Genomic DNA, 12980 nt, shown 5'->3' with positions numbered 1-12980 from the left:
CACTCTCAGAACTAATGTGGCACGTAGAATTGCCAATGGGCAGATAGAGGATTTATTTATTTATCATGTCAGAAGTGAATTGGGGTTCAGTTATCATATATTTAAAAACACAAAGTTAAAAACTTGGCATTATGCTAAATATCGTTTGACCAGAAACTGGCCACTTGGAGTGCCTCTGGTGTCACTGTGAGAAGGTCCTCCATTGTGCATGTGGCACGGCTCTGGTTGCATTGTAGTAGGTAGTCTATGGTTTGATTTTCTCCACACTTGCATGTCGTGGACTCCACTTTGTGACCCCATTTCTTAAGGTTGGCTCTGCATCTCATGATCCCAAAGAGCAGCCTGTTCAGCGGCTTCCAGGTCACCTAGTCTTCTGTGTGCCCAGGAGGGAGTCTTTCATCTGGTATCAGCCACTGACAGAAGTTCCGGGTTTTTGTTTACCACTTTTGGACTCTCACTTGCTGAGATGTTCCTTTGAGTATCTCTGTAGATCTTAGAAAACAATTTCTTGATTTAAGGCATTGGCTTGTTGGCAAATAACCAAACAGAGGGTGGGCTGGAGATGTCAATGCTTTGGTCCTTTCATTACAGGCTGCTACTTCCTGACGAATGTCAGGTGGTGCAATACCAGTAAACAGTGGCATTGGACATAGACATCTTGCGATAATGCTGCATGTCTCATTAAGAGCCATATCCACTGTTTTAACATGGTGAGATGTATTTCACACTGGGCATGCATATTCAGCAGCAGATTAGCAAAGCACAAGGGTAGATATTTTCACTGTATCTGGTTGTGATCCCCAGGTTGTGCGAGTCAGCTTTTTTATGATGTTATTTCTAGCACCTACTTTGTGTTTGATAGTCAAGCAGTGCTTCTTATATGACAGAACATGGTCCAGAGTAACTCCGAAGTATTTTGGTGTGCTGCAATGCTCCAGTGGGAATCCTTTCCAGGTACTCCTCAGAGCTCAAGATGCTTGTCTGTTCTTAAGATGAAAACCACATGTATGAGTTTTAGATGGATTAGGAATCAGGTGGTTTTCCATGTAATATGAAGTTAGAGCAGCTAAAGCTTTGGAGAGCTTTGTTCAACCATCTCAAAGATCCCTGCTTGAACGGTGATTGCACGATCGTCAGCATAGACGAAACTCTCTGTCCGTTCTGACAGTGGCTGGCCATTTGTGTAAATGTTAAACATTGATGGAGCAAGCACACTTCCCTGAGGCAGGCTGTTCTTCTGGAAAGACCAACAGACATCATATCTAAGGTCCTGTTTTCTGCTTCTTGGTCGGCCACTTTTAAGACATTTTCCCAAAAGAGAGCCTTCAGCTTGGCAGTGTGTACAAACACTCACATTGCCTAGGTACAAGAGACACTAAATGCCATCCTTCTGCAGATTATTTCTATCACAAGAAGCACACTTCTTTAAGGATCTGGAGGAGTTTCTAAACCCCTGAGGGCAGGATGTGACCAACAACATCTGAACTGAAAAAACACCAAAGCTAAGACATAATTCAAGAAGAGTCTGTTCAGAGTCAAACATGAGAAGAAGGTGGCAAGCCAAATATCAAAGCCAAAGCACAGAGAATGGGGGAGAAAATGGCATTGAAAACAAGAAGTTACTCAGAATAGATGATCAAGAACAATTCCTAATAATGCTGCTACTGTGGCAGATGAAAAAAATGGTTTAGGTGGGAAGCATTATAATCATGCATTTCGAAATTGAAAATCTGTTATATCCTATCATCACCTTTTAAACTGATAGTTTATTTTTATTAGTCTAATACCCTGGCCAACCTCCTAAACAGTAAACATACTGACTAAGGCTCCTTCTACACTACCATAGAAAGTCCAGATTATCTGCTTTGAACTGGATTATATGGCAGCGTAGACTCATATAATCCAGTTCAAAGCAGATAATGTGGATTATCTGATTTGATAATCTGGATTATATGGCAGTGTAGAAGGGGCCTAAGAAATCTTTTTCTTCTCTTCTGCATATATTTTGGGAAGTAATGTGTGTAAAAAATGAACCCTGCAATTCTGGATTTTAAAGTATGACCAGAAAGGTTATTTCACTACTGAGTGAGAACATACTATGACTATGGCCCCTTCTACACTGTCATATAATCCAGATTATCAAAGCAGATAATCCACATTATCTGCTTTGAACTGGATTATATGAGTCTAAACTGTCATATCATCCATTTGAAAGCAGACAATCTGAATTTTATATGGCAGTGTAGAAGGGGCCTATGCTACTCACTCACATACTGGTTACATGTATAGATGAACGAGACCACGTGGCAGCAACAAAATGGGATTTACTTTTGAGTAAACATATATAGGATAGTGATATCGAGCTCTTTTGGGAGGGTCTTCCCAGCGGGGAAGATCCCTGGAGATCGCAAAAGGGATCTTTGGCCTTGGTGAGCTGCCAGCAAAAAGCCAATCCAAAGCGCAAAATATTAAGAATTAATCCCACCAGAGGCTGAAGAGGTATCCAGTGACCGAAGCGTTTATTTAGCGATTCAGCTGAAAAGGATGCATTACAGGGATATTTCCTCTATAAGCATACAGTACAGTGATTTTCAGGCATATTTATACAGACAGAACAAAGGAATCCTGGCTTGAATCTCCCGCCCGCCTCCTGTCAGTCCCCTCTGTCCTGATTGGCCGGCTCTGGAACAGCTGGGAGGAGGCTTGGCCGCTGGTCCCACCCTCCCTCCAATCGCCGGCCGCTGTTGCCTCCAGAGGGCCAATCAGAGCCCTCGGAGCGCCTCCAGAGATTGTCCAATCAGCGATCAGGAGGCGGGCTCTCATCTTGACAGCGCAGAGGGGCGGAACGCCTGGGAGGCGTCCGCCAGCTGATTGAACACCTTTTGTCCCTTCACAGCAGGGGAGGCGGATGGGGAAACAAGGGATTTCCTAGGTCCTGATAAAAGATGTGTATATGCAAAAAGGGCGGCTATGGATGGTGTCTGGATCTTCAACCTTGCGGGCAAAGAGGTCCTTTGTCACAAGGGAGCATGCACAAACACCATAATTGATGCAATCAGTCTGCTTTCCGGGCTTTTGGCTGACAAAATCTCTGGCTTTTGTTTGTCTGAACTCTGAAAAACAAAGCCATAGATTTGCCAGTATTTTCCATGCAATGTCAATATGAATGGAGTTCCTTCCAAGGAAATTGGATTTCCTTAACTGTAATCCCCTGGTCACATATTCTTTTATAGGGTAAAGTTCAAGAGGGGAAAGGCAAGGAAAGGGGTGAGGGTGCACCTCATTCCATTACATTCCATATTACACACACTTCATACATATATTCTTTACAGTCTTTCATAACTCATAGATTTCATAGGAAAGATCCCCATCCCAGCGAAGTTTATTAGAAAACCCACAGCAATTAATAAAGGCAATCAGCAGAGTTCCTGAGGTATGATCCTTTGCAACAAGGGCATGCACCCACAGGCGGGGGCCATTCTTCAGAAGCGGCTTGGCTTTTGGAGTTCAGGAGGAAGCCCGTGATGCCAGGGCACCAAGTCAATCAGAAAGGGCAGAAAAAGGTCCACAAAGAGTCCGCAAATGGTGGAGAGTGGGGCAATGTCCTTTGGGGAACTGCATTTCCCTGATCAGGGGCCAGGGTCCAGTGCACAAGCCAGAGAATTCACAGAGAGGAAGCAGGAACCCAGTTATGTGTGCTGGGTCAGGAAGCAGCAGAATCCATAGTCCGGCCCTTGGTGAACTACAAATACTTGGGGGGGAAAGATGCTCTGCATCAAATCCTCCCTTCGAGGCTGGGAAATGGCTACACTCATTTCCTCAAGCCTCGACACTCCCCCCAAGTATCCAGGGCCTCTTTCTAGACTGATTAGATTGTATTCGGTTGATTATTTCGGGGCCCAACTCAAGCAACAACAGCAGGACCCAGCCGGGTGGGAGAGACCAGTGGCAGAATGTTCTTTGGGTTGGAAAGAAGAAAAAAAACTGAAGTGAGAAGGTGAAGACGGTGGAGGCAGGGGATGATGGAGTCGGTGATGGCAGTCAGCATGGAGCACCCAGGGGTCCCGAGTGAGTCCCCAATGGAGAAGGATGGCACATGGTGGAATTCTCCCATCTGGCAGTGGTCCTCAGGCCTCCTGGGGGCGCTGGCTCCTCCCTAGGCACTTGGGGGAGGGAGAAGATGGGGCACAGCCTTGCTACTCCTTCTGGCGTGGCGCCTCCTGGTGACCGCAGACAGGTCCGGCTCTCCATCATCACAGAGACTCAGGGATAGTGTCTAGGACAGTCAGAAAGAAGGTTTACAGCCCCCCCACCCCCCCCTTCCCAGCCCAAGGGTAGTTAGTGGGGAAACAAAAGGGAAAAAAAACTTTCATACCTAGTGGGGGCGTCAGTGGTCTCCTTTGGGCCACCCCTCTGCACAGCTTCTGGAACGGGCAGGGCCTCCTTCCTTCATGGCAGTTGCTGTGGGATCCTGGTTGCTCCTCCTGCGATGGCATTCCCCCGTGGGGGCTCAGATCAGCCCCTAGGGGGGGCTGTCTCTTCTGGGCGGCATGGGGTCTGGTCCTGCTCTCTGTGTGATCCTCCCGTGCCATCTGGGTTCCACACAGGAAAGTCCACAGACCTCCCTTGCTCACCTCGCCCAGGTAGTTGTCCTCAGCGGCAGGAGTGGATTATGGGTCCCACAGTTCGACCAGTTGCTCTTCACTGCGCAGAGGGGTCCCCTGGACCTCGAGGCCCCCTTCATATTTAAGGCAGTTAATGGGATAATTTAGACATACACATACATGCGCTCAGGGAAAGGGGAGGGAGGAAGGGCCAGGAAGGAAAAGAGCATCAGAGGGACTGCGTGTGTGAGAGAGAGAGACTTAACCATAGATGTGGGTGAAATGTCAGGAGGGAATGCTTCTGGAACATCCCTTCCTTAGGGTTTTGGAGAAGGAGGTAAGAGGGAGCAGCAGGATTTCTCTGGGAGATAGAGGAAAGAATTCACAGAATACTGGCTTCTTAGAAGATGGGAGGGGAGGGAGAAGAGAGAGAGAGAGAGAGAAAGGATGGGTTTCAGAGACATTTCACAAGCACATGGAATTCTTTGGTGAGGTCTGGTTCTTAGAGAGGAAAGGGGAAAAGCAGAGAGAGGGAGAGAGAGAGAAAGAGAGAGAGAGAGAGAGAGAGAGAGAGAGAGGGAGAGAGAGAAACCCAGCAAACTTTATTTGGCAAAAGGAAACAGGAGCAGGAAAAAAGGTCCCCTCTTACACCTCCCTTTGCAAGAGGAGAAAGGGAGGAGGGGTTTTGGGAGAAAAAAAAAGGGAAGTTGGGGAGTAAAGAGAGAACAAAGGATAAGGCAGGGACATTGGTGACTACCCCTGAAAAATGGGTTTTGTAGTTGCACAGAAGAGAAGGGGAGAAAAAAGCTCTTGGGTCAGGGAGACCAGGAGAGAGAGAGAGAGACTTTTGCAAGGCAGCTGAGTCACATCAGTGGCAGGGTCTCTCCTGGTGAGGGGAAACACTGTTTATTATAAATAAACAGGCACTGAAGATTCAGCTTTTGAAAGAAAGGGATGTAGTAGCTTGGTGAAGGAGGGAATGAGCAATGCCTCCCTTTTCCATCTGAAGGAAGGAAAAAGGTGGCACAGGAGGAAGCAGGAGAGGAGGAGAGCAAAGAATTTCCCTGATCATTTCCTCAAGGAGCAGTGGAAAAAAAACAAACAGACAGAGGGGCATATGAATGCATCATAAATAGGGAATAGGGAAATGGAGGGGTTGGGAAGGGAAGGAAGGAGTCAGGGAGACTGGGTAAAGGGAAATGGGAATGGGATGGTAGGGGAACAAGCAATTTCTTCCAAAGGGAGAGGGTGAAGGGGTCTGGAGGGGGTTTCCTGGGGGTTGGGGTTCTGTAACCTTCCCCTTGCATGGTCGGAGTTGGTCGCAGCTACCCCCCTTCCGCCTCCCACCGGCACATGGTAAAAAAGCATGAGGCAAAGGCGGTTTCGGCCCTCTTGGCCCCCTCACAGCGATCCGACTGCCATGAGGGGCCACGAAACTCCACCTGCTGAGGGCCCGGAGGGCCACCTCTCCATGCGATTTTTACCCTACTGGCCTGCGTCGGCGACGCAACCCTGCCCCATTCCGCCAGTATCTTCCCAAAAGATGTTTCTGATGAAGCAGGACGTTTGATCCCATAATAACATGCGCCCATCTCTCTTGATAGCCCCACACTGAAGTGGCTAATCAGGGTAGCCCCCCCAACCGCTGGCAGGCTAGAGCCTGAACGGTCCCCTAGCAAGAGAGCCCGAGGCGATCAGCCCTTGGCAGCTAGGCAGTCCGAAAGGGAAGGGCTCCCTCTCCAGCGTAGCTCCAGCCAAGGCCGCAAAAGCGAGCTGAGTTGCTATTCTGGGCCTCAAACGTGGATGTTCGCTACCTCCCGCCAGGAATTTGTTACCGAGACCTAGAGAATCCCTCCCCAGTGGGCCGACTCCGAAGCTGGTTCAGAAAGCCTAGAATCCCCTCCCACCTGGCAGCCAAGGCAGCCCGCGGTTGGCTTCTTACCCGTCCGGACGTTTTCTTCCCCCCTTTCCGCGTCGGTCGCTCCTCTTCCTGGAAGTCCTTAGATCAAGGCTTCCCTGGCGCTCCTTTGTGCTGAAACCCTAGGTCAGAGCTTGGGAGGAAGTGGCTGCGGGAGAATTTGTAGTTTTGGTTAGCTGGTCAAATGAAAGTCCGAATTGGGAGAGGCGCCTCTTTTCCCAAGCCGTTCCTCCTTCGCTGCTGGCCCAAAGAATCAGACCAAGGCGCCTGCTTGAGAATTTAGGCTATAATTTAGTCTGGAACCTCAAGCAGCAGTCCCTTCGTGGTAAAGCCAAATGATATCGAGCTCTTTTGGGAGGGTCTTCCCAGCGGGGAAGATCCCTGGAGATCGCAAAAGGGATCTTTGGCCTTGGTGAGCTGCCAGCAAAAAGCCAATCCAAAGCGCAAAATATTAAGAATTAATCCCACCAGAGGCTGAAGAGGTATCCAGTGACCGAAGCGTTTATTTAGCGATTCAGCTGAAAAGGATGCATTACAGGGATATTTCCTCTATAAGCATACAGTACAGTGATTTTCAGGCATATTTATACAGACAGAACAAAGGAATCCTGGCTTGAATCTCCCGCCCGCCTCCTGTCAGTCCCCTCTGTCCTGATTGGCCGGCTCTGGAACAGCTGGGAGGAGGCTTGGCCGCTGGTCCCACCCTCCCTCCAATCGCCGGCCGCTGTTGCCTCCAGAGGGCCAATCAGAGCCCTCGGAGCGCCTCCAGAGATTGTCCAATCAGCGATCAGGAGGCGGGCTCTCATCTTGACAGCGCAGAGGGGCGGAACGCCTGGGAGGCGTCCGCCAGCTGATTGAACACCTTTTGTCCCTTCACAGCAGGGGAGGCGGATGGGGAAACAAGGGATTTCCTAGGTCCTGATAAAAGATGTGTATATGCAAAAAGGGCGGCTATGGATGGTGTCTGGATCTTCAACCTTGCGGGCAAAGAGGTCCTTTGTCACAAGGGAGCATGCACAAACACCATAATTGATGCAATCAGTCTGCTTTCCGGGCTTTTGGCTGACAAAATCTCTGGCTTTTGTTTGTCTGAACTCTGAAAAACAAAGCCATAGATTTGCCAGTATTTTCCATGCAATGTCAATATGAATGGAGTTCCTTCCAAGGAAATTGGATTTCCTTAACTGTAATCCCCTGGTCACATATTCTTTTATAGGGTAAAGTTCAAGAGGGGAAAGGCAAGGAAAGGGGTGAGGGTGCACCTCATTCCATTACATTCCATATTACACACACTTCATACATATATTCTTTACAGTCTTTCATAACTCATAGATTTCATAGGAAAGATCCCCATCCCAGCGAAGTTTATTAGAAAACCCACAGCAATTAATAAAGGCAATCAGCAGAGTTCCTGAGGTATGATCCTTTGCAACAAGGGCATGCACCCACAGGCGGGGGCCATTCTTCAGAAGCGGCTTGGCTTTTGGAGTTCAGGAGGAAGCCCGTGATGCCAGGGCACCAAGTCAATCAGAAAGGGCAGAAAAAGGTCCACAAAGAGTCCGCAAATGGTGGAGAGTGGGGCAATGTCCTTTGGGGAACTGCATTTCCCTGATCAGGGGCCAGGGTCCAGTGCACAAGCCAGAGAATTCACAGAGAGGAAGCAGGAACCCAGTTATGTGTGCTGGGTCAGGAAGCAGCAGAATCCATAGTCCGGCCCTTGGTGAACTACAAATACTTGGGGGGGAAAGATGCTCTGCATCAATAGTACCATGAAAATCTACGAACTATGCCCTTAGCCAGAAGAAATACAACCCATTAAATATTATTGTGCGCACATCAAGAGCCATTGCTGTCTTTAAGTACTTTTTCTCCATGAAGATTTCTACACAAACTGTTAATGGTTCCATTTTAATTGCTTCCTTAACACATGACAATTTACCTATAATCAGATAAACAAACATTTCCGTTAGTTACATTGATATTTCTGGTTTTAAAATTTCTCAATTACAATTGTTTCTTATGTCATTAGTTTTTAAAGCGGAGCTCTTCCTACTTGGCAAAACGTCAGGATCTGGTAAAAATCTGTGTTTGCAGGAGAATGTTACACATCTGTTATTCAGAGCATTGGGGATGAATATCATGTCTTGCATGGACTACGCACCACCTGGAGGCTTTGCCTTTTCACAGAAATCATCTTCAGCTGTTGTGAAAAAAAATACAGATAAGTTAGTTTGCAAAAACGATTGCTCAGTCCTAGCTCAAATCGATTTTCATGCCATCTGTTAAGAATTAATTTGTTTACATTCCTTTCCCATTTTCTAACTGTACAATGTCAAAGACAAACAAAACTGGACTTTATTACTGAAAAAAATAACAAAATGTAAATTGATGCAAACAGGCTGTGCAAAATTAAAATTTTATAGTCATAGAATCATACAGTTGAAAGACACCACAAGGGCTATCCTGTTTGACCCCCTGACATGCAGAAATACAGAATCAAAGCACCCCCAACAGATGGCCATCCAACTTCAAGAGAATGAGACTCCAGCCCCTTCTACACTGCCATATAACCATATTATCAAAGCATATAATCCACATTATCTGCTTTGAACTGGATTATATGAGTCAACACTGCCATATAATCCAGTTCAAAGATGATAATCTGGATTTTATATGGCAGTGTAGAAGGGGTCTCCATCACACCCCGAGGTATTACTGACAAACAGCTCTTACTGTCAGGAAGTTCTTCCTAATGTTTAGGTGAAATGTCTTTTCCTAGACTGGATCTACACTGCTCTATACTGCAGGAGTTCATCCTGGATTATTTGCTTTAAACTGGATTATATGAGTCTACACTACCAGGCAATGAGGGATAAGCAGATAATCTGGGGGGGGGGGGGAGGTGACTAAATGACACTAGGGGTAAATCTGTGCGGACAAAAACACATGTTTAAAAAATCCGCTTATATCCTGATTCTGGATGGAAAATGTGCATATTTGCATAACTGTATATCCCTGCACTCACAAAAAACACGTACTTTCCTTCCCTCCCCGTGTAGACTGGTCCAGTACACATGCACTTTTAAAAAGCCTGAAACAGATTATCAGCTTATTGCGCTGTCAAATGGACACACAGGTGGCTCAAGGGAAGAACAAGTGGAAAGCAATTAGAACTCTCTGAAACTCTTTATTTTACACTTTATAAACAGAGGTTGAATTAACAATTGGGGGAAGAGGGAGGTTTTTTTAAAAAATCAGTCCATTATGCGCTGGACCTCATATGTGCACATATGAATCTGCTTATATTTATATTAAGATATTTGCATATGTACATATACAGTCAAGTGCATAACGGACTGAATTTTAAAAACCCTTCTGCTGGATGTCCATGTCTGCCTTCCATCTTGTTCCGATACAGAGGAAGCCTGTGAGGACAGTGGAGGACCCAATCCAGGGACTGACAGGTCAGGTCCTGGGGTTTTTTAACTTCCACTCCCCATTTAGAACACTGATTTTGTGCTGTTTGGAAGCGCCTGGGTATCTGATCTTGGGATATAAGGCAGTATAGATCCAACCTTAGTCTAGTCTAACAATTTATGTGGATCTTTCTCCCAAGTTATATGCAGAGGACTAAGATGCATCATATTCACCTCCTTTTTTAGTTTTTCAAACACCATATTATTATTTTTAATCATTTTTATTGAAATATAGTGTGATTACATGGAAAGTGGGGGAATATTGTGAAGGAGATAGAAAAGTAGGAAATGAAAGTGGGGTTTGGGGAGGGGGGGGGGTGGGACTAGGAAGGAAAAAAGATACAAAAAAAGAAAGATTTTTTTTTAAAAAAAAATTAGGACACTCCACAATCCCATGGAGTCTAATCAAAGGTTCTCCTGGGGGAGAGAAAAATAATAACAAAAATAAAGATCAAGATAAAAAATGGATTTTTTTTTAAAAAAAAGACAAAATAAAAGCTTTGGTTGGACTTCCATCTGTTCTTTGAAGATCTTATATATATATATATATATATATATATATATGAAAAGAAAAAAATCTTTCAATCTAAGTAGTCCAGCATGCTTTCCTGCGTTACTGCTATTATAGATCATATTATTGTCCTTCAGGAAATGACCTCTATTTTTTGTTGTTTGAAATAATTTTTCACCAAGTCCCAATTTGTATGTTTCTTTGGTTTTCCTTTGTTCGGCAACAGCTAATATGTTAATTCATCCATATTCATTATTTCCAGTATTTTACTTTGCCATTCTTCTCTTTGTGGTATTTCTTTCTGCCTCCAGTTCTTAGCATATACAATTCTGGCTGCGGTGGTTAAGTAGTTGAAAATAATGTCTTTGTTTTTATCTCCTTTAACATCGAACATTTCCAGCAAGAAGAACTCTGGTTCTTTTTTCAGTCTTATTTCAAGGATCTTTTGTATGTCAATGTAAATTGTATTCCAGAATTCTTTGGCTTTTGGGCATGACCACCAGATATGAAAAAAGGATCCTATTTGTTGTTCACATTTCCAACATTTATTGGATGTATTTTTGTAGAATTTTGAAATCTTTTGTGGTGTAATATACGATCTATGTATCATTTTTAACAGTTTTTCTTTCAGATTGTATGAGTAGGTGTATTTCATTTTTTTTTATTCCAGATCTTCTCCCATTCATCTAAGCGGATTTGATTACCTATATTTTGTGCCCATTTAATCATGGATTCTTTTATTGTTCTGTCAAACACCATATTATTACTTCTGCAAGATATCTTACGTACATGAGGCCTTTTCCTATATATAGATGGCTGCAGTTAGAACGTACCTGTTCCAACTTCAAAATTAGAATTGTAGCTTCCAACAATTCTACAGACAATGCCATTGCTGTTGCCCATTTTTGGTTAAAAAACTATTTTTATTAGTTTTATACTAATTTATGCAATGCTTTTGATATGAAATAAAAATAACTTCCCATCTATTTCTGAACGAAGAATATAAAATCTTCCAGGGCAGTCCTCACTTGCTAGACATTTTTGGAAGCTCTTAGGGCCCTTCCACACTGCCATATAACCCAGATTATCAAATCAGATAATCCATATTATATCCCTTGAACTGGATTATATGATTCACTGCCAGATAATCTGCCAGTTCAAGCCAGATAATCTAGATTTTATATGTCAGTGTAGAAGGAGCCTTAATCTGTAGTCACAGTTTGTTAAACCATACACAGAAAATGTGTGTGTTTATTTCCTTATATTCTTCTGCCACCTGCTGGATAGAATATATATTTGTATACCAGCATGAGAGAAATACTCTTTTTAAAACCTGTTCAAGACTGGGTTGTTGTAGGTTTTTTGGGCTATATGGCCATGTTCTAGAAGCATTCTCTCTTGACGTTTCGCCTGCATCTATGGCAGGCATCCTCAGAGATTGTGCGGTTTGACAACCTCTTAGGATGCCTGTCATAGATGCAGGTGAAACGTCAGGAGAGAATGCATCTAGAATGCAATTAGCCATATAGCCTGAAAAACCTACAACAACCCAGAGATTCCACCCATGAAAGCCTTCGACAATACTATTTAAGACTATTTAATATAGTTTGACAAAAGACTAACAAAAAGAGTAATGCACATAAAACTAAAGATAAAAAAAAACATGTGACAAGAAGACAGGATAATTTCAATAAGACTGAACAAATATCTAGAAGCATTCTAGATATTTCTCTTTTCTCTTTCGAAGGCTAAACTCCCTTCTGCAGTTGTATAAAATCCAGATTATCGGTTTTAAACTGGATTATTAGGCAGTGTAGATTTAGGGCACTCCTACACTGCAATATAATCCAGGTATCAAGACAGATAATGCACAATATCTGCTTTGAACTGGGTTATCTGAGTCCACACTGCTATATAATCCAATTCAATGTGGATTTTATACGGATAATGCAGAGCCTTTCCACACAGCCATATAACCCAGAATGTCAAGGCAGAAAATCTCACAATATCTATTTTGAACTGCCTTATCTGAGTCCACACTGCCATATATTCCAGTTCAAAGAGGAAAATGTGGGGTTTTATTCAGCTGTGTGGAAGGGCCCCCAATTCAAAGCAGATAATGCAGATTATCTGATTTGACATTCTGGATTATATGGCAGTGTATCTGACAAAAAGTCGAACAAGCAAAAGACACAAAGCTGGAAAGTGGAGGAAAGTGAATAAAGGGCAGTCTTAGGCCCCTTCTACGCTGTCATATAAAAACCAAATTATCTACTTTGGATTATATGGTAATGTAGACTCATATAATAAAGTTCAAAGCAGATAATGTGGATTATCTATTTTCATAATCTGGATGACATGGCAATGTACAAGGAGCCTGAAGGTGCATCTAATCAATGCAGTTTGACACCACTTTAGTAGCTGTGATGCAATGCTAAGTCATTGCTCGGACTACATCATGAGAGTTGTAG

This window comes from Anolis sagrei, chromosome 5 (genome assembly GCF_037176765.1).
Source record: "Anolis sagrei isolate rAnoSag1 chromosome 5, rAnoSag1.mat, whole genome shotgun sequence".
NCBI lineage: Eukaryota > Metazoa > Chordata > Lepidosauria > Squamata > Dactyloidae > Anolis > Anolis sagrei.
Note: the sequence above shows the minus strand (reverse complement) of the source record.